The 21,172-nt window shown below is 43.5% G+C and overlaps 1 long non-coding RNA gene across 2 annotated transcripts; it reads left to right on the top strand.

Moving 5' to 3' along the window:
- Nucleotides 1-63: 63 nt before the first annotated feature.
- Nucleotides 64-13,503, top strand: LOC114062886. 2 transcript variants are annotated; one of them, XR_003572467.1, is made up of 3 exons: nucleotides 64-190; nucleotides 1,181-1,306; nucleotides 13,313-13,503. It is a non-coding gene; the product is annotated as an uncharacterized LOC114062886 (long non-coding RNA). The 2 variants fall into 2 exon arrangements; XR_003572468.1 differs by lacking the exon at nucleotides 13,313-13,503 and adding an exon at nucleotides 9,566-9,618.
- Nucleotides 13,504-21,172: the final 7,669 nt, after the last annotated feature.

Here is a 21,172-nt window from a genome sequence, read left to right on the forward strand (position 1 = left end):
TGGAGGAGAAGGAGCGGGGCCGGCCCTGCACTGGGGGCGCTGCTGAGGCGGCGGGGATGGCGGCGCTCCCGCCTCATGAGGCCCCGGACCCTCAGCTCCAGCGGGTCCTGCCTAGGCTCCTTGTGGGCGCCGGTCCCTCCGCCCCTGCCCTGGGGAAATGGAATGTTCGTTCTCGCCACATATCAAGCAGGTAAAGGCTCTGTGTTTGAGGGATTCCCTTGAAATTCCCCAGCGTGTCGCGTGGGCGGAGGTTCGAGTGGAGCGCGGCGATGGCTCCGTCCTGGCGCAGGGCTGCTGGTTCGCGCCTTATAGGGCACCTGCCTTACCCTGGCGGTGCTGAGGGGAAAACCTCCATGGAGAAGGTTATCCGCTGTTACGTTGGTGTCTGTTCGCCGGTGCGGGGCAAACAGCCCTCCAGGAACGCTCCAAGCAAGGTGTTCGCCTGTGCCAGGCGGGCAGTGGTGGCAGGAGGGGAGTTCGCCACAGCTCTCGTACAGCGGGGCTTGGGAGCAGCCGGAACGCTTCGATCTGTTTGTGCCAGCAGGAGCTGAGGGAGCTTTGTGTGTGTTGGCTCAGTCATGCTGCACATATCTATGTAGTAGCTTAACTTAAACGTGTAACTTCTGTCAGTGGTAATATCTTAAGTCCTTACTGAAAAGGACAAGCTCAAGCCAAAGGTGTCTTACACAGGCTTACATAGTAAGCAAGGCATATATTACATTGGCTTTCGCAGTATAAATCAGGCCTGTAAACACGTTACCCATGCTTGATGCACCTTTATACTTCATATCCATTTTATAAGTTCTTGCTTTCAGACTGTTTTTTACCATTTGAGAAGTCTAAAAGAAAAAAGAAAAAAAACCCCACCAAAACCCAAACCCAACAAAAACCCCATGTAGCTTAAAAACAGGAAAGGGAAACATTTAAGACTTAAGCCAAAATACCTTTATTTTTTTTAGTAATTCAACACAGTTATTCGTGGCTTTGGATTCCTTGGACCTAAATTTAGCTATGATGGATTTTTGGCCCTAATGTCAGCCCTGTGAGACTTGTGCTTATTCATGCTGAACTTCTTCAGTCTGAGAAGATGCAAGGTCAAATGCAATCTGACTCTTTTGGACCAGTTTATGTTTTTACAGTGCTTCTTACTGGCTAAACTAATTTGGTTTGTTTACACCAGTTTCCAAGTTCAAAAGTGAAACTTTAGAAGAAGACAGCTAACCAGTAGAACAGATTGCCAGCAGTGTGGTGTGAATTTCCATTACTCTCAGTTTAAAACAAGCAAGTTTCTCTAGAAAAAATGCAGGTGGGTTGTGTTGAAGAAACTCCAGTGAAATGTCTGTTTTGTGCAATAGATAGTCCAAGTTGCTCTTGGAGCCACAGAATAGACTGGAGCTCAGGAAGGCATTTGCCTTCTAGGGTAACCAACTCTCAATCTGCCTGGTGAGAGGACTTAATACTATAGGAAATAGTGTACCTAATAATGTAGTCAGGAGAGTGCTGTGCTTTGAGGACTGTCCATTTGTTTTAGTATGACTGTGTTACCTTCAGTTTAAGGCTCTGTTTTTGAGGACCTCTCTGCATGAGAGTTACATGTATTTATATAGTAATATAAAGAAATTAACTTCTTTGTGTAACTGTAGGAAAAGGATTGGTCGAAGTTATTTTTATACCAAGTTTCTAGCTTTCCCCTTCTAATCTCAAGCTTGTCAAATTGATTAGTGATTATTACAGTGTTTAAATCATGCAGATTCTAAGTAGACATTAAATAAGCTCGGTCTTAGTGGGTGATTCATGGGACAGGGTGCTATAGTAGTTGAAACTGAGTCAGGAAGGCTTTGTTCAATACCTGACCTTGCGCCTACTGAGTAAAATCAGGCAGTTAATTCTCTTCTTGCCTTGGTTTTGTCAGATCGGTGGTTTTACAGACCTTTTTTGGACTCGAAATGTTTGCAAAATGATGTCTGAGAGCTGTTTAAATTATAAACCTGTGGAAGTACAGCCTGTGTACGGATCTGTTTTGCATGATGTCTCCGGTGCTAGTGTTCTAGAGCAGCAGGTTATAACTATGGCAGTTCTAAAGTGCTTCTTTTTTTATCCTAAGGCATAAACCCTCCCTGCCAGAAAAATGACATTCTGTTTTCAAACTTCAGTGAGAGAATGAAGAAATGAAGAAGCTTTGCAGAAAGTGCTAGAATGTATCAGAGTGGAGTGGGATCTCCAGCAGGGAGACCTAGAGGAAATGGCAGTAGCTCAGAGCCCACAAAGACCCAGTGGGGACCTTGTAGCAGTCACACAGAATTCCTTAGGATTGGTTATAGTCCACTTAATGAATTTCAAATGTGATTTCCTACATTTTGTCTTCTGATACATTCAGGCACAGCAGTTCTACAAGATTCACTTTGTCCATACCAGACACAAGACTTTGTACCCTAAAATATAAATCTTCTCTGTCTGACTAATGGAGAGCCTCAGTTGAGAGAAATAAATGTGATGGAAAAACTAGAAGGTTGCAAAGAAAATGACTGTGGTTGGAGGGCTAGTGTTTCACCCAGTTGATTTAGTTCCTTTTGGAAGGATGTGCAGTGAGAGGCAACAAAAACACAGGCTAGCTCCCAAAAATGCAATGAAATTATACATTGAACTGTGATTGGAATTCAGGCTCAGAACCTTACAGGATGTTCATTCCATGGAAGAAGAGCAACAAGTGATCCTGAAAGCCAAACTGTGGGTATCTCTGGCAAAGGACAGCGTGCGATGTTTAGCTTCAGTGTCCCAGCAGTGTCACTCTGGAATGAAAATTCAAAAAAACCCTATAATTTTCGGTAGAATCCTTGTTAAAAGCATAAAATATGCATGATGATGTTGAAGGGGCAGTTTCTCAGGAGCAGGAATGAGTCACTGTTTGGAAAACACGTGCAGAACTAATGCAGTCAGAAGTGTCTGACTTGGGTATAAGTGAGCTACATCTCGTCATAGAATCATAAAATAGTTCAGGTTGGAAGGGACCTTTTAAAGGTCATGTAGTCCAACCCTCCTGCCATGGGCAGGGGCATCTTCCACTAGAGCAGGTTGCTCAGCAAATAGAATAATCAAACTGTTGTGAGGGGATAATCTGTAGGTTTTGAGTGATTGATGATAGAATTGTTCAACCTGAGCAGTGACTGAAATGAAGAGGTCAGGCTGACATCTTTCTCTAGGGATAATTTCTGGATCATCAGAAGTTATTTTTAATTCTCCACAAAGTGCTGTACCCTCAGGTAATATTAGCTGTGTGAATAGGTACTGCATGTATTAAAATGATCATGCTCATGTTTGAGAGGCTGGTTTTAGTATCGTGACTGGGAAAATAAGATCTTTTCCAATAGCATTTTTCATGTATGTGTGAGCAAGATCAAACAGCAAATTTTATTCACTAGTTTAGAATGCTACCCATTAAACAGAATTACTGTATATTTTACAGCTTACAAAACTGTCTCCTCAGAAAAGTGGAATTTTTAGCTATCTTTCTATTCCTTGCTGAGAAATATTTTGCAAGGTATAAATATGTTAGGAGTAGAATACTGAATAATAAGTGAGAATTGAATTAAAATGGCTTTGCATTTTTTTTAAATATTTTAGTCAAATTTTCACGAACAGTTCTAATGTTTTCAGAAGTTCTCACTGAACCAGTGCTTGTTGATTATATTAGTTTTTCTGGACCGTGGTTTAACATGAAGCCATAGTTCCATGGGCTTCAGAACACTTTTCTGTGTAACTGGTGAATTAAGTGCAGAAATATTAAAGGACTAAGCATTTCTCCTGATAGTGATAGTGACCAAAATGGCAGTGGAAACATTCATTGTGTTGTACGACCATTGAAATGAGCTCTCAGGGTGACTCTCTCTGCCCTTTCTGCAGTGAGAGTACCAAAGTTAATACCCTCATAAACAAACTGGATATTTGAATGAGAAGCTTGTCTGAGCTGGAGAACGATGCTTCTTCCCCTGTGCAAGTCTCTTTGTGTTGAAAGTAACAACCTGTGACTAAAAGAAGTAAATTCAAAGCTGTAATTTGTAGTTTATAGATATATTTTTTTTTTTAGCCTGTCCCTTCTACTTACCCCTTTGTAATAAGTGAGGCTACAAGGGAGGATGCAGGAAAATGCATTCAGAAGTTTGGAGTTTAACCTGTTCGGGATTGATAACAGATACACATTTGACTGCAGAGAAGACAGTCCTTTAGTTTTGGGGTTTTTTTGTTTGTTTGTTTTACTTGAATGTGATGAAACCTGAAAACCCATATGGAAAATATGGACCCCTTCTGAAGGGAATGTACAGAAATACTACTGATGTGTCCCTCAGCACTCTTTCTCTGCCCTCCACTCCTTTTACACATGCATGTTGCTTATTCTCTTGAACAGGTGAGGACTTGGCAGTTTAATAAGCCTGACAAAAATTCCACAGTTAAATTAATAATAAAAGCCAATTTCTTCAATAATTAATCACAAGAAACACTGGCATTTCTCTGAGAAGACTTTTTTCAGCTAAAGGGCAATGTGTAATGCAGATCTCCCGAATGCAGAGACACAAATGCTTGTCAGCGACTGGAATAAAAAAGACCTGCCGGTATGAAGAATGAATTTTTATTGCAGTGTGCTTCTATTTTAAATTTTGGACATTTGTCCATTACCTTCTTGTTGACTGAACACTCTGGAATATTTTGTCAGGTTTTCCAGCATTGTTGAACTGAGTTAAAATGTAATCGACTTAAAACAAATAGAACAAACCCCTCATCTAATAAATGTCAGTTCCTGCTGACTGGAAAGAAAACACCTTGTTCCTGCCCTGTGACCCCGGAGCTTGTGTTAAAGCACAAAGTCTCCAATCATACAAGTGGAACATAAACCCTTTCACTGTTCGCTTTCTCCATGTAACCAAGCAGGTATGTGGCAGTGTGGGACACGTAAGAAGCTGGTTTTCTATTTATGTAGCAATTTGATAGTGCAGCTCACAGAGTAGCCTGGTAAAGGCTCAGGAGACGATAAGGCTCATTACTGATGAGCACATGGATCAGATCCTATAGAGTACATGATGTTAAAGACTGGTTGGGACTTGGGCATGTCTGTGTGGAGCACGGGGCAGACATCCCTCTGCTGCTGGTGGCCAGACCAGTGGCTCCTGAGCTGACAGAATTCTGCCTGCCCTGCCTGTCAGCCCTGCTCAGGGACCTGCACCCTCCTGCAGAGCACTCCTGAACTCATCACACAGCCCTGGAGGGGTCATGTTCTTCAGGAGACATCCTGGAAGATGATGGCCAGGATAACAACACTGTGGTAGATGAGCCGTGTCTGGCATTGCTGTGGAGACCCTCTCCCTTACAGGGAATTTTGTGCTTTGCCATATGTTGCCACAGCTTTAATGGCTGGGATGGGCAATGCCTGCTCTTGACTCTTGTTTCTTCTTCTTTGGAAGTCTGTGAGTGTGTTCATGCCCTGTTAAGCTCAAAGTGGGTCTTTGGAGACCGAGTGGTTGCAAAGAAATCCAGGAAGAGGCATTGGTTGCAGGTGTATTGCAGCGTTTCAGGAGCACACTGATGAGCAGAGGATGAAAGCTCAGATTTGTGAGGATTAAATAAATGGAACTTTCATTGTCAGTATCTTCTGCTCTTGGATTCAACGTCCCTCTCCAAAATCCTCGGTGCTGGAGTGTAGTGGCAGGCAGGTTAGTTTGCCCTCTCGCTGTCAGCAGGGGATGTGTCAGTACCGTGGGTATCCTGCTGCGTGCTTTTCCAATTTTCCTCTCAGTGTAACTCCGGCTTCCCAGCACAAGCTCCCGACCTTCCCGTGTGCACCCTGCCTTGTTGTGCGCTTTCTCCCGTGCTTTGCACCCTCTGTTTAGACAATAAAAGGACCGAAGGGAAAACAATGTTTCTTTATGTTAGAAGTGCGGCAGCCTCACATGTCAATATTTCTTTTCCCCCTATGCACTCTGACTTCGTTTATTTTTTTAAACACTTTGGCTTCTTTTGAGGAGATTCGAGTTCCAGAGCAAACCAGTTTGCACAATGTGCTCAGCTTCGTGTTGCGCTGAACTGTTCGCATTTGTTATGTCTACCAGCTGATAGAGTTTTCTGAAAATATTTAGCCTGTAATGTAACCCTCCCTGGTCTTCTGTTTTTATTGCAAACATGCAATTAATCACCCTAATTGTTCCAATTACCCAGAGGCCCAAGTGATTATGATTTAAAAAATAAATAAATAAAGATAGTGATGGCGTGGTGTGGCTGTAGGACTGAGATGAACATTCAGCATGGCCCGGGAATCTTCCACTGGTTCTTTTATGTCTGTGGATATGTCCTGAATGTGGCCTGATACATGTGCTGGGTGTCACATAATCCAGCCTGGATAATCCATGCCTTTCTCCCTCCAAAACACTTCCCCATTTGGCACTACCAAAAAGTGTAAACTGACAAATAACTGCATGGGAAAAAGCTGAGGAAATAAGCACATGTTGGCCAAGAAAATTATGTTTAAGAAACATTAGAGCTGTCACTTGCATCAACAAGAACCAGCATCATTTAGAGGTCATATATATGAATAATTCTAATTCCTGAAAATATCTGCAACCAAAATGAAACCAAAATGCTGTTTCTGTTTTTTGTAAATTAAAACCAGTGCAGATTTTCTCCCCTCCAAGTAATTCTCATGCTAGGAGTTTGAGCCTGTAATAAGTTTCTCTTGTTTGGCACATCCTCTGTCCCAGTTAGAAAATCCTTGGAAATGGTTCTTAAAGTAATGTCCAAACACAAACCTGTGAGCAGTGATCCTGGTTGGTGTGCCAGGGATTGCTCTGTGCTTCCAAGACTTCTGGAAATCTCCACAATTACTCTGACCAGCTCTGGGGAAAATAAAGCCAACCATGATCTGACTTTCTTCTGCTTAGAAGGAAATGGTGTTTTAATGTTCCAGAAAAGTGCAAACTGTGTGCCTTGATTTTGCTACTGAGAGGCTCTTTGAGGAGTTTGTAGTGTTCTCTAAGAAATGTATATTTTTTTTATATATCTGTAAGTATGGGTATGTATACATAGATAGAAGGATGTAATTCTTATCTCACATTAGCATCACATCACTGTTTTATTTATTGTAAATGTGGGTCACTGCTGAACTACATTGCTGTGGATGCAGATGGAGCTTGGACTACAACACGGGTCTGAAATGCTGTTTTCTAATAGGATTAGTGAGTCATTTGTGTCCAGATGTGGATTTGTTTGGGGGAAGGGAATGAGGGTGGGGTGGGGAGATGGGATCCTGAATTCAGATCCCTGCAAAATCCATGGGAATTTTCAGCACTGTGTTGCCCATCTTTGCAACTCTTCCCCAAGCACAGGGAGCTGCAGCTGGAGCTGGAGAGAGCCAGGGCAACTCCTGGGAACGAGCCACTCTTCCTCTCTGTGGCTTGAGGCCGACCCAGAGAGAGGGCAGAGGTAGCCAGAGTTAACAGAGGTGTCTCCATGCTTGGAGAGATTGGTCAGGACTCGAGTCCTCAGCGGTGTGGGAATGGAGGTGCCAGAGGTTCACAGAACCCCAATCACCAGGGGGTCAGCAAATGCAAAATAAACTCAGTCGAAAAAAGTAAGGAGGCCCCAGGGTACAGCTGTTAGGTGGCAGAGTGCTACCAAGACCAAAAAGACTTAAGTTGTTCCACAAGGAATTGGACAAAACCATGAGGAGAGGCCCAGCCATTTCACACCACTATCCAGGGCACGAGAACAGGGCGTTGAATAGGAGGTTTAACTGGTGTGAACCCAGACTGCCTGCTGACAGTACTCCCTGGAACACTGCTGCCTTGGGAGTCCTTCAGCTGGGCAAGTAAGGGCTGCCTATTAACCTCTCTAATTGCAATGGTTTTAGTGAGGTTGGCAGAAGTCAAAGGGTACAATAATCTTCATATATAGGTTTGTCTTTGCTTGAGCTCTAAAGGCATCCCTTGCAATCTGCTCTGGCTGTACACAACTAACCCATCATCTGACAGAAGAAAATTAATTATATCATTACAGATGTGGATATTTTATGGGAAAAATTAGTATGCCACCCTGGATCGTAAATATTTAGAAAGATCTGTAGCCTAGATAATGCTGAGGGACAAAACAAATGCCAGTTAATTCTGTATACTTTGGATCAGATTTCAGCTACAGTCAATGCCAATTATAAAACTGAATGAAGTGACACAGTGTATTAAGGAACATATAATTTGTCATACAGTGTCAATATTGCTGGCATTTTATATTTCTTGGGGTAGCACTTTTTAGCCAAGTCTTGTTAAGTGTCCCAGAATCTCATTTAGCATGTCAAAAAGTATATTCATTGTTAATTCTCTGGACAGTGGAGAAGCAGACCTTGTGATAGACAGCTTTTGACAATCATAGCTGGGCTAAACCTCTTTAATGTTGGGATTTATCCTGTTACAAGTGTGCAGTGTTTGAAAAAGCTGTTCACTGCAGCTGAGTGACTGAACTAGCACTTACTTGGAATAGTGTGTGGGTACTTCAGACTCTGACCTGCTGTATTCATCACTTCATCTTTAAAAAACCCAAACAACACTCAACAAATCACAACTAAATGGGCAGAAATCGATGTTTTCTAAAACCAGATGCAAACCCATAAACTAAAATTATTCTTTATTCGGTGCCTACTAGAACCGGAGTCTGACAGTCCTAAACACATCCTGTTTATTTTATGCCACTTCTCTGGCCCGTGTCCCAAATAGCTGGGACACTTTTAGCATGAAGTGTAAGAAGGCAAAGCAGTTTGACAGCTGAGGTGGCTTTGTCACCCACAGCTGGGCAGTTCTGCGGTGGTGTGAGAGTCCAGAGCTGCTGAGGCCCCTCTTTTTGGGCTGTGGATGATGCATAGAGGCCCAAGTGAGCTCCACAGCTCCAGCTGTGGGAGGGGATGGCAGGCATGAGGACACTGCACTCTCCTCCAGGCACTCTGGGAGTGTGGAATGGTGTTTGTTCTCTGGGAAAATTTGAGATTTTGTATCTTTGACATCATGCTCTAAGACTTTGTGATGTGTGAGAAAGCATCAGTTGGCACCAGTGAGCATCAGGGCTGTCCCTTCATACACGTTCACTCCTGCCTCTTTTAATTTGCTGGTGCTGCAATATGATTTCAAGAACCCAGAATATTTGTCCTGCACATTCGTAGTGAAATTGGAAACCTTTTTTTTTCATTAAAAAGATGAAGTTGTTTTGGCTGCAGTAAAATCTAAGAACAATGTTTTACAATGAGGGAGAGATGTATGACATGCAGGACTTTTTGCAGTACACTGCTCTTACGCAACTCATTAGAGGGCCTAAAAGCCCTTTATTTTCTGGGCTGAGCTGGACTGCTATGTTTCTCCTATATAATATTTTATAAATTCTCATAAAAGAAAGAAACACCAGACTAAATTAATGTTTTGAAGTACCAGGACTTTGCAAATGAGGAATAAGACTTTGATTACCGCCTAAAAATCACAGTCTAAAATGTTATTTTACATGCTATCCTGAGTCAAGGCTTATTTGAAAAACAATCTTTTGACAGCAAAAGTAAATTCACATGACTATCTGCATAAGGCTGGATACATTCTGTGATGATGGTTTAAATTACCATCATCTTTTCAGCACCTCCTGATGCCATGAAAGGAAGCTTTCTTCACTGCTTGTCAATGCAGTGAGTCTGGCATGCTGAAATATCAGCCACGCTTCCTAGGACGATTTTCCTGCAAAGCAGATACCTGTAAGTGTAACCAATATTTGAAAGCTTTGGGTCTGAGTTCTGTCACCTACATGTTTTTTCTGGCTGTGCAAATTCTGCCATTGAAGCTAGCGTGGATTTTTGCATAAAATAACTTTGTAAGCCACGTGATGAAATTCTCCAAGTTAGTACTCTTGACTGTGTTTTGTGCTCTCTACTTGTGCTCCAAATAGAAAAGATAGTTAAAAATTCAGACAAAAGAATAAGCCTCATAACTTGCATTAACTTTTATTTCATTTTTGAAACTTTTTAACAACCTGCTGAATGACAGTGAGCAGGAGTCTTCCTTGACATGTGCTCTTTGAAATCACAACTGAATGTGGTCCCTGGTTTAAGGAATTTTTACTGAGTTTTCATTACTTTTTTAATTACTCTGTTACTTCTCTGCTTGGCTGAAAGGAAAAAGCTGGTTCTAGTCAAAACACTGTAATTAAATGTTCTGTAATGCAAACTCTTGCACAGTGGGAAGACCTGGCAAGTGGTGAGACACTTCACAGCTCAGTGTTTGCACTTGACTGTCTGCTTGTGTAGCAGCTGTACCCAGGCACTGAACGAGCCCAGGCTCGGGTATTGAATGTGCCGAAGCTTCTTTGGGCTTCTGACTTCACTCCTATTACTGTGCAGCCCAGCCTTTATGCACATCCTGCTTATGTGCCCAGCTCTTCCCATGGAACAGAAAACAACCCCCTCTTTCACGTGGTCGAAAGTGGAGTTGGCTGTGGGCTTGCTGGAAATTGTCCCTCTGGGATATCAAAAGCAAGGCAGTTGCATCACTCACTGTTATCAGATGCTGTTTAGAAATCTGGAAGCCTGAAAATGGAGGTTTGCACCTCGTCTTTGGCCAGGGATGGATCATCCATAAGACACTTGCATATCATTATCACAGATAATATTTTGTGTTACAGCAGTGTGCGGGGAGCGCAAATTCCAGACTCAGTTAAGCCACAGCTGCAACACCACCATCCTCTGAAAGATATGTAAGCAAAACGAACAAAACCAGCAGAAGACTGAAGAAAGGAGCTGGAACTAGACCCAAACGAGAGCAGGATGCTGAGAGCCAAGGCAGTCATTGCCAGCCTGGATATCACCCCGAGGTTTGTTCTGCATCTAGTTCTGTGGAGTCTTGTTTGGGAACAAGGAGCTATGGCTTCCTTAGTGTTGTTCATCAGTTTATGGCTTTTAATGAAAACTAGTTCATTTGCTCCTTTTGGCAGCATGCACACAGTAACCTGTTGCCAGCCTTGGTAGAGAACTGACACTGCATGTCCTTGTGTTTTGGATTCACCCCTTTGGATTTTCCCTCAGAGAGGCTGCTCTGTCTCTTCTCCCACCTTTCCCCCCAAGCTTCTCACAGCATTGCAGTCATCTGGGGGGCTTCTGTTTGTGTTGCTGCTTTTCCGTGGCTCCAGACACCAATGCTGCATCCAAAGTACTTATCTCAGGAAGCACTTCCAGCAAGGAACCTACACTGGTGAGAGTTTTCTCTTTGGCTTTCAGATACGTCCCTTTATCTTTTGCCCTTCTCAGTTCTCGGTCTCTTACCAGCATTGTCATCACCCAGTGCCTCTGCTGGAGCTGCTGGTGTCCGTGCAGCCTTAAGCCTGGTTTATCCTGTTTGTTAGACCAGTTTTACAGCTGATTCATTTCTCTTTAGAGGCCCAGAACTGCTGAGCATGGGGCACACCTCTGTCAGCCCTGGAGGGGGGAGCATCCCTGCCAGCCAGGGGCTGGCTGCTCTCCCCTCCTGGCACATCCAACAGCCCACGAGAAATCACTTCTACTGAAACTTTTGGTGAGGCAGACTGCAAGCTGACCAAGACCTTGGGGTTAAAAGTCTTGTTTCTTTCTTTCTTTTCAAGTACCATGATGTAATCGCTTAAAAATAAATTTTAAGATTTTGGTTGTATTTCTTAAAAGAAAGATTGCCTTTCCAGCAGCTCAATTTCCCCAGCACCAAACTGGGAGTTAGTTCAACACAAACACAGGAGGAGAGTGTCATATTCCGAAAAACCGTCTGCAGAACCTGCCTTTTCTTTTCTGGAGGGTTCTGCTGTTGGGTGCGTTCTGTGCACATACTGAACAAACTTAAGAAAACTTATGTCTAATGAAATTTTGAAAACCCCAGCCCTAGATCACAGCCCTCTGCTGCAGGCTGCGTGGGAAGCAGGGATCAGTCATGCTGGATGGCTCTTCAGATGCCCACTTTGTAGGAGTATCATTCTTGCTGCTGAGCTGGCTCTTGCACTTTCAGTAACACAGTACAGTTCAGTGTCAGTTCTGTTACCTTCAGGTTTTGGACAATTCCCATTCAGATCCTGCATTTCTGCTTGTTCTGGCTACTTCCAATTGCTCCAAGATGTTTTGCAGCTCACCTTCCTGCAGCAGGAAGGCCACTTTCCCTGCCTTTGATGAACAGCTCCTCGCTAGGACACTCCTCTGGCATGTCCCACTCCTTCCAGCCCCTCCACGTCCTGCACTGTCTGTTCCTTTCCCAATAAATCATTGGTGCTCAGCAGCCTCTGCAGTTTTATCTCAGGCAAATCTGCCCACTGGGTTTTCAGGGAGGAGCTTTGCTTTTCTGTTTTGGTGTTTAAAAGCTATTTACCTTCAGGGGCAGCAGAGCAGTCACTTAAAATAATAAAGGCACTAATTAATTGACAAGATGTTTTCACTCCAATTTAATCTGCCAGAATTTAACTCTGCCTGGAGGCCATAAACTGTCTTCCCTTTCTTTTTGGTTTCCATACCTTTCAGTTTTAGCACTTGTAAGGTTTTACTTAATCTAGTGCTTATTGCTGAAGTAGTTTGAGAGGCCAGTGTGAAAACAGGCACAAGTATCAAATGCTTCTCTCACCTTCTTTGGGCTGTGTCTTTTTTCCCCCGTTTGAAGGAGCATTTCTAAGCTGCCATATTGTATTGCTGACTGTTTCAAAGACTCTCCAGTGAGGAGCAACTTAGATGAGTATCAGGGCACTGCAATATTTTCAGCAGTGTTGTTAATCTTTCCACGTTGTCTCTGGAAACCTCCTTGAATCACTGTTTTGGTCTTAAATTAATATTAACTTGCTAGGCTGGAAGCAGTTGATTTTAGGATAATTTCTGACATACAGCTATTATTAAGTTGTGTTTAAATGTTGTCTAATAACATATTCTTCAAAGAAAACTATTAGTAGGCATCATAAACTCCCACATATCAGTTCCTGGCTTCCTTCCAGATATTCGTAATCCTTTTTCCTTCATCTCTCTTGCATTACCTGTAATTGCCTCTTGCATTACCCCCAGTGGCAACCTTGTCTCTTCTCAGATGAGCATTCAAAATTTGCTGTATTTGATATTTTGAATAGTTAGTGACTGTAACTGTTATTTTTAAGTGGTTGTTCAAAGACATGACCAGGTGATCTGAAGTGATGGGTAAAGTGAGGCTTGAGAGTGTGTGTACACATGTAGAGAAATAATTATCATCAGGTAAATATTACAGCTCTTCTCCAGCGGTGTTTAATGCATTACTGTGTCTTTCCATTGCTGAATGTGTAGTGAGGGAGAAAAGTGGGATACCAGAAGCTCAGGCAGCTGAACAACACTGGGAAACACCTTATAAATTGGCTTCAGACCCCCAGCCAGCAAAGTGGGAATTGCCCAGTGTTCTTGGGACCACTGACCTGCAGCTCCTGCCCGTGGCATCAGGAGAGTGCCAATAAAATCCCTACAGGGCCAATGGGAAAGAACTGCAGAGGCACTTTTTAATTTTCAAAATATTTTTTATGTTAATTATTATTGTCTCTATTAACAATAATAATTTGCATGTGGAAAAGCAGTCTCTGCAAGTGTTACCCAATTCTCACTAAACCCCACACAGATCTGCTGCTGTAGAGGAGGAGGTTTATTCACATTATGAGTGTTTAGCCTTCCAAAAGGCCACCTCTGCTTCAGGTAGGGGCTACATGGATATTAAGCCCAGTGAACATGAAGTAAATGGAGTATATTGTATGGGATAAGCAAAGGCTGTAGTGTACACCGTGAATGGAATGTGGTTTTCATTAGCAAAATATCTAAAAGTGAATTGGAAAATAACATTTAACAAGTATTGCCCTGAAATCAGTCATCATTTTAATTAAACAAACATAAGCAGGAAGTTGAAGATGAGATCTGAAGTCGTTAGCAATGAGCACCATAATAGGTAAGATATCACGTCAGTGTTGGTAATTCATTAATGATACTGGGAGAGATCATATAAAAATGACAGTTTCTATTTCAGAAAGAAATTGATGAAATGTTGGAAAATATGTGCTGCTGAGAGAGGGAGGATATGTCCCCCCTGTGACAGCACCATGACTGAGATGGAGCTTTTTCAGAGACCCAGATTAAAAATGAATCCCTGCTTGGGGCTGTGCCTCGGGCGCTCTCTCCAAACCCCTGTCCCCCATATGCTTGTCCTGGTGTGCTGAGCCCTGGATTTGGGAACCAGCCCTTCTCTGGCCCCTGGTCTGCTGTTCTTGCCCCCGGGCAAGGCAGATGTCTCACCAACTGTGTTCATGACAAGATCCAGTAGGGACAAAAAACCCTTCCAAAAATTCAAATGTGTTTTTTTTAGTTGTTTATTGGTATCCCTGAGTAGGATGTCCAGGTATCTCCGGGTGTCAGGTACCCTTCACTCTGGCTGTGAGCATTTTGGTTTCTGTTCACTGTGACACTGTCCCTCTGGCACAGTGACCCTTAAAAGTGCTGATAAGAAAACTCAAGCTTCCACTAAAAGGCATTTTTATAGTCTATGAACTCTTAAGACAGCAACACTTGCTTGCTGGGCTAGAGTTTAAACCACCAGCACGTGGAGGGCAGAAAATGCCCCGAAGGTGAAGCAATATTAGGGGCCTGAAGGGGAAAGGCAAAAGCAAATGCAAGGAAACAAGAGGAAATAAAAGACAGAATAACAGTAGGAAGCCATCTGACTGTGTTCAGCATACAAAAATGCCAGGGGAAGTACCTGCAGTTTATAAATTTAAGTATCTCTTGCTTTTTAAAGAAGAGAAAAGCTTAGTGCTGAAGTAAAGTACATGTGAAAGTGAAACCTTATTTAGTTGGCATTGAGCTGTGTCCTGGTGCCCTCCTCCTCCATCAGACTGTGAGTGGCGTTTTTGTGCCAGGAGCTCAGTCGGTGCCTGCAGCTGTTCAGCCTGGGCCATCCCAGGCTGTCCTGGGAAAGGGGAAGAATATTCCTGGCAAATCCCGTGGGCAGAGCCAGTGCAGGACGGTGCACAGCAGGAGTGACTTCCATACAGCTCCCTGACACTTCAGGAGCAAACCCTCAGGGTGTTTGTCCAGGCGCGTTGTCCTTGCAGTCCTGGGACGTGGGCCCTAAAGGATCGGCGAGGGGGTCTGGGGAGCGCTGGGCAGTCTGCTAGGCTGCATTAGCTGTGAAATCCCATAGAGAGAGGGAAAGAGGTTTAACTTTGTGTATGTTTCCCTCCGTTTAGCCGGTGCAGAACAGCAGGCTGCCCTGATTAACCCGTTTCCCCTGACACAAACCAAATGGCTTACAGCTTGAGTAACTGTCTGTGGAGTCCCACGTTTATTATAAATTCAGGAGATGAAAAAATTATTTCAGTTTCTGTGTTTTTTACAGCATTTCCCACCAGAGAATGCTTACACTTGTAAAACAATAAATGCTATAGTATAACATAGCAAAACTAGTAAAATTATTTACAAAGGGCCATTATGGTTTCTTTTGGAGAAATAATGCAGCATTTAATTTTAAGATACATGTGCCAGGCATAACTTTTAGATGCTACAAAAAGGAATGTAAATATAGAAGTGCACGTGTGCAATAAGGTACATTCATGATCTTAATTACTTCTCTCACTAAAAATAATTTGCCTCTGTGTTTCATTTCATCTCTGCACCACCAGTTTCTGAAAAGCAAATTACTTTGCTAAGCAGTTCAAGGGAAAAAGTTCAGCACTGAAACTCCCGTGTCCCACTTGGGCTGGTTTTAAAACAAGGTTTCATGGGAGGACTGGGTTTGCGGAGGATCAGAGAGAAAGTTGTGTTGTTTTGGGGCAGTGAATGGATCAGGGACATTTCTTCAGTTAAACTAATTTGTTCCCTGACGAGGTTTTTTCCATTCTTGCTGTAATGCTGAATTCCAGAGCAAATGTTGACTGCTGCTGTGACAGGATGGTGGTTGGAAGAGAAATGCTTGGCACTGCCTCCTGTTACTCATTGTGCAGTCAAGTCAGAGCCAACTTACAAAATGGGAAACTGCACATTAGCATGAAGAAACTTAGTCCTGGAAGCAAAAGATGCAAATCCATCACCTACCTGACCATTTCATCCTCTTTTCTCCTTCTTGCTGGAATAATGAAGGCCAGTGGCTTTAATGGCAGAGACGTGTCCTCTGTATTTCAAGGGGTACTTGACCTCCTCAACCAGCTTTTTCTGTTGATATTCCCCACAGATGAATTTCCACCTCTGGAAAAGCAAAAAACCCAGACCCAACACAACAGGCTCTGTCTGCCATTTGCAAAGTCCACAGAGGTGGCCAGGCAGGTTTGCAGGATTGCTGATTGCTCCTGGGGAGCAGCTGTTTTCTCCACTCTGATCCCTAGGTAAAGACTGTTCGAGGTACTTTCAGCCATATTAGAAAATCATTTCCCTAAAATTTCAAATTGGGAGGGGAATAAAGTGACTCAGTAAGAGCTGCAGAACTCAGAGCTTGCTTTTTTTTTTTTTCCCCTTTTCCCCAAAGGGAGCTCTACCCTTTTTTATATACTTTGATTTTCTATAACTGCTAGAACCACTTTGGCAAAATGATCAGCATTTGACAGTTTTTATTTAGATGTTGACATATGGTTTTTATATGCTTAAGTTTAGGGAGATGGTGAATTCTGTTGCTTGGATTTTTTCAAATGTTTAAGTTTAAACTGTTGGAATCTGCTAGGTGTTTAAAATGGATCTGAGAAAGGAAGTAGGGCATTAGTTTTATTGGGAAATAGAGAAAAAATATTTTGAAAGTTTCTTTAAACCAGTGTTTTTCTGACATAATGTAGAAGAATGTATTTATATTGATTATAGTGTTTGAAACTGTATGATATAAATGGCAATTCAGAAATAATTGCTGCAGTGAAATATTTTGTATTTATTGTGTAATAAATGTTTCATAGAAATAGCATAAAATATTTAGAGAAAATAAAATAGGATTAGAGGGAATCTATTGCAGGGCTAAAGGTTTTATGTGGTGCTAATAGCCTTTCAGAAACCATTTTGCATTAAATAGACTGTACTGCATTTGTATTTGCCATAGACTGTGAACAAAATGGATATTTTTAAAGACAGACTTTTATCTTTGTCTGAGGAAACCTTTAGCTAGCACCAAATTCATATTCCCTCTTGCAGTTAATCAGAGTCTTAATTAAACAAAGCTGAGCTGAATAGGGAAGTCAGTGAGATAATTTTAGACCCTTAATCCGTGGATATAAAATCCTTAATCCAGGGATATAAAGTCATTTTCTAAAACTGGGAGTGAGCATGTTAACATGCTTTACACGGAGGGAAACTGAGGCAGGGCCAGACTGCACCTTGCCTGGGGCTGTGCTGAGGGAGGGAAGGGAATGGAAGGCAGGGAGGTGCCCAGGACCCGGACAGGGCCCGATGTGACTCCGGGTGCTCCGGCACCGCCGCCCGGGACCAGCGCTGCTTCCCTTCCCAGCCTGCAAACCTGCCGGAGCCTCTGTGCCAGCAGGCGAGCAGCAGCCTCTGAGCAACTTGTTTTAATTATGTGAGGAGCACGCTAGCTTTCCACAGTCGCCTTTTAATCTTTTTTATATTCCTGTTCACACTGTGTCACAGATCCGTGCTGCAGTTAATTACTCGGCTCGGCTCAGAGCGCAGGGGATGAACACGGGGCTGGGAAGTGGCTCCTCGATGCTGTGCCGACCCCACGCAGCCCTCAGGCCTCCATTACCTCAGGCTTAGACAAATACAAAGGTCTTTGGGTTGCCGGTCACAGAAAATCCTTGCAGGTCTGTATTTTCGAGACAAATCTGTTGTTTAGAGTAAATCAGAAAGATTTTCATCCTGGCCACGCTTTTCCTGTGGGGTGCCCAGTTGTTGGGGCCTCATCCAGAGAGATTCCAGGGCTCCAAGCCTTGAGCTGCACCACCCTTTTCCCGTCACTGCTGCCTGAGGTTTGTGAGTGGCAGTTGCTCCTGTCTGGGTCATGTGTGGGGCCCATCACGGTTTGGTTTCCCTAAAAAACAGGAGCCTCCAGCACATCCCTCTGCCCCCTGCCCCAGAGGAGCCCTGTGCACCTGGGACCAGCCTGGGGATACACCTCTGGAAATACTACAGACAGCATTGTGATAGCAGGGCTTCGTGCTTCATCCAAAACTTCAGGGGTTCGGATCTGTGAATAATCCTGGGGTCAGCAGAGGGAGCCCAAGGACACGCAGTCTCAGTTTGGGATTTTGGACCAGCTCAGTTTTCTGGGTGCTGAAGTGTTCCTGACATAAACTCTCTGCCTTTGAGTGTTGCAATAACTTATTTTCAAGCCCCCAAACTGTGCAGCGGCTGTGCTGTGCTGGACGGAGGAGAGCTGAGAGGGAGAGCTGTTACCAACAGGAAACCCTTTGGGAAGAGACCTTTTTCTTCATATTGTGAATAACGAGATCAGCACGGAAATCCAAGGTGTGCCCACCCCATCCTCTGGTGACACCAGTTTGGCCATGAGTCTGGGTAGGAGGCAGGGCTGGACTTGGATAGAGAGAGGGGTTAACCATAAGTCTGTGCAAAATGCTGCTTCAGCTGGGATTTGCTGTTGGGTCTGTGCATCAGAAAGACACTGATAATGGACATTATAAAGATTACTGGTATTCTTGTTGTCTAATTCCATTTTATTACTCCTGACTGATCAGCTTTCGTTGCTCAACCGTAATGCCCATCTGATTTTCTGGGAAATTGAGAACAATGGCAACTTTTTCGATCCTTGAAATTCATGTTGATTTTCAGGCTCTTGTTGATGTTTTTTTTTTTTTTTAACTGCAAAAGGAGCCCTGTAAGCCTTACCTTGAACAAGAGATGGGCGTTTTCAGAGGCAGCAGAGAAGCAGGGTCCGAGCAGGACTTTTTTGTGCCGTTATGCCAGAGCCGGAGCTCCCTCTTGTGAGAAAGAGAAATAGCAGGAAAGCCCAGGGCTGTCAACTGAAACCGTGCAGGGAAGGTGGTGTTCAATAGGCAAGCGATTTCCAGTAGCTTTTCCTATAAGTCTGCACACACCTCCATCCACTGGGACAGGAAAAGATGGAATTTGAAGCTGTGGTCTTGCAAAATTTGGAAGCGGCACCGTAATTTGTAACAGGTCACCGTAACTGTGATCTGTCGCAGTTCTGGTGCCTGATAAAAATACAGAATGGAAATAATTTCTCAATGGAAATAATTCTCCTGCTCCCCCTCCCCTCCCCCCCCAGTGACTTTTGTCTCTGGCAAAAAGAGCCTAACTTTGTCAGCTAATAAAAAGCAGAAAATAGAGGAATCTGTCAGAAGTGATAAATACTGTTTGCATTTTTGTGCTTGCTGTGCTCAGTGTTAGCCGTGATGAATTGGTGACTCTTCTGCCATCCTCAGCAAGGAACACCAGAGCTGGGCTCTCTCATGTCTGTGCCAAGACCATCTCCCTTTGGAAAGGGGGGTCTCCAGCCGTGCACTGGGTGCTCAGGGTGTAATGGGATACATTATCCCATCGCCACATGAGTGGAGATGACTTCAGGTGTATTTTAGATTGGGAACATTTATGGAAAATACTTGGTGTTTTGTGAGATCTGGTGCGCTTCAAAAAGGAAAATATGTGTTTCAGAAGTATTTTTATGAGCCCTGGAATTAAGTTCTTTCTGGCAAGTGTGGGTTAGTGGCAGCCAAAGGGGTGACAGTCGCCAGCAGCACTGCCCTGACCCTCGTGCGGGTTCAGCACTGGGGCCGTGGCAGGGCTTGGGCATTTGGGGGTCCTCCACCCTACTGGGGTCAGACCCTGCCCAGTGCCTGCTGCCAAGCACGAGCTGCTCCTTGCAGAGGGGACACAAGTGTTCCAGGAGTCTTTTTGCTGGTTTATTTGCTGCTGGTAAATAACCAGAGCTCCCAGGTTCGCCATCGCTTGCATCTTGTTGACCTTCCCCCAAAACCAGGGTGCACCCAGGTGGTGGCATCTCCAGGGACTGACACTTCTGGGATGTAGTTTATTAAATCAACCTCTTTCCCCTCTGCGTGGCAAGAGTTAATTGTGCTGGTATAAGAATATTATTCCAAGGGATTATTATTAAAAAAAAAAAAAAAAAAAAAAAAAAAAGCTTTTTTCTTACAGCAGGGAACGTGTCCAATAATTGATGTGGGAATATTAATGCAGTATGTATGTTATCCATTTAGAAAAGCAGAAGACATATTTCCTTAAGCTTCTAATCATTTGTACATATGACCTTCATTTATACAGCAGAAGGGCTCTTCCAGAGAGCTACAATTTGCTTCAGATGTTTAGCTTGGGTATTTTGCTTTACCTTCCAACTGCCAAGTTTGGGATTATTTAGCAGTAAAATCAGAAATGTGGATTTGAGTACGTACCAAAGTCCTGACAGGTGTTAATGGAACTCAAGTTGAATATTTTATTCTTTAAATAGTAAAATGTAAACCTGCATTTGTTTAGCTTTGCCTTCCTGCCAACTATATCAGGTATCTTGTGTGACTGGAATCACTGTTTTCTGTTCATGGTCTTCATGGCAGTTTCCAGTGCCTGTTCCCAGCTCAGCCTGTGTTTATAATCCTGACAGATTTCAGCTCCACAGAGAATTCCTTAGGCAAATGTGTGGTTCTCAACCGAAAGAGATAGGGGAGAAAACTCATTATGCAACATAGCCCAGATTTGCAGAATGTGCCTAAAGATGCAAATGGGCACCTAAGAGGATTTCTCAGGAGGAAATGAAACCCTGGAGATGAAATTAAAGCAATTTAAGGCAGTTGTGAACAAACAAACAAACAAAACCCACTTAATGCCCTTTTTCATTTTTGTGTGTTCAGACACCTTTAAAAAATCTATCCCCCAGCCCACTGCAATTCAGCAGTTTGGGGGCAAACTGATTCAGAGGGAATTCTTTGGTACCAGGTTTGCTGGGATTGCAGGGGAGGTCATGCCCTGTTTCAGAAGGAGCCTGGTGGTTTAGGAAGGGATGGAAGACACTGGCACAGCACAGGCTCAGCCTTCCTTGTCACAGGAGACGTGCTGGGAGGGATTTACATTGTCTGAATTTTGATGTCCATTTGTGGCTCCTCAGTGCCTTCCTGGGACATGCTGCCTCCTTTGGAGGCATCTTTCCCTTCCCAGTGCCAGAGAGGAAGCTGATAACTCATGGACACCTGGAAT

This window comes from Empidonax traillii, unplaced genomic scaffold (assembly GCF_003031625.1).
Source record: "Empidonax traillii isolate 1590-97213 ecotype Southwest subspecies unplaced genomic scaffold, ASM303162v1 scaffold15:size5535645, whole genome shotgun sequence".
NCBI classification, from domain to species: Eukaryota; Metazoa; Chordata; class Aves; order Passeriformes; family Tyrannidae; genus Empidonax; species Empidonax traillii.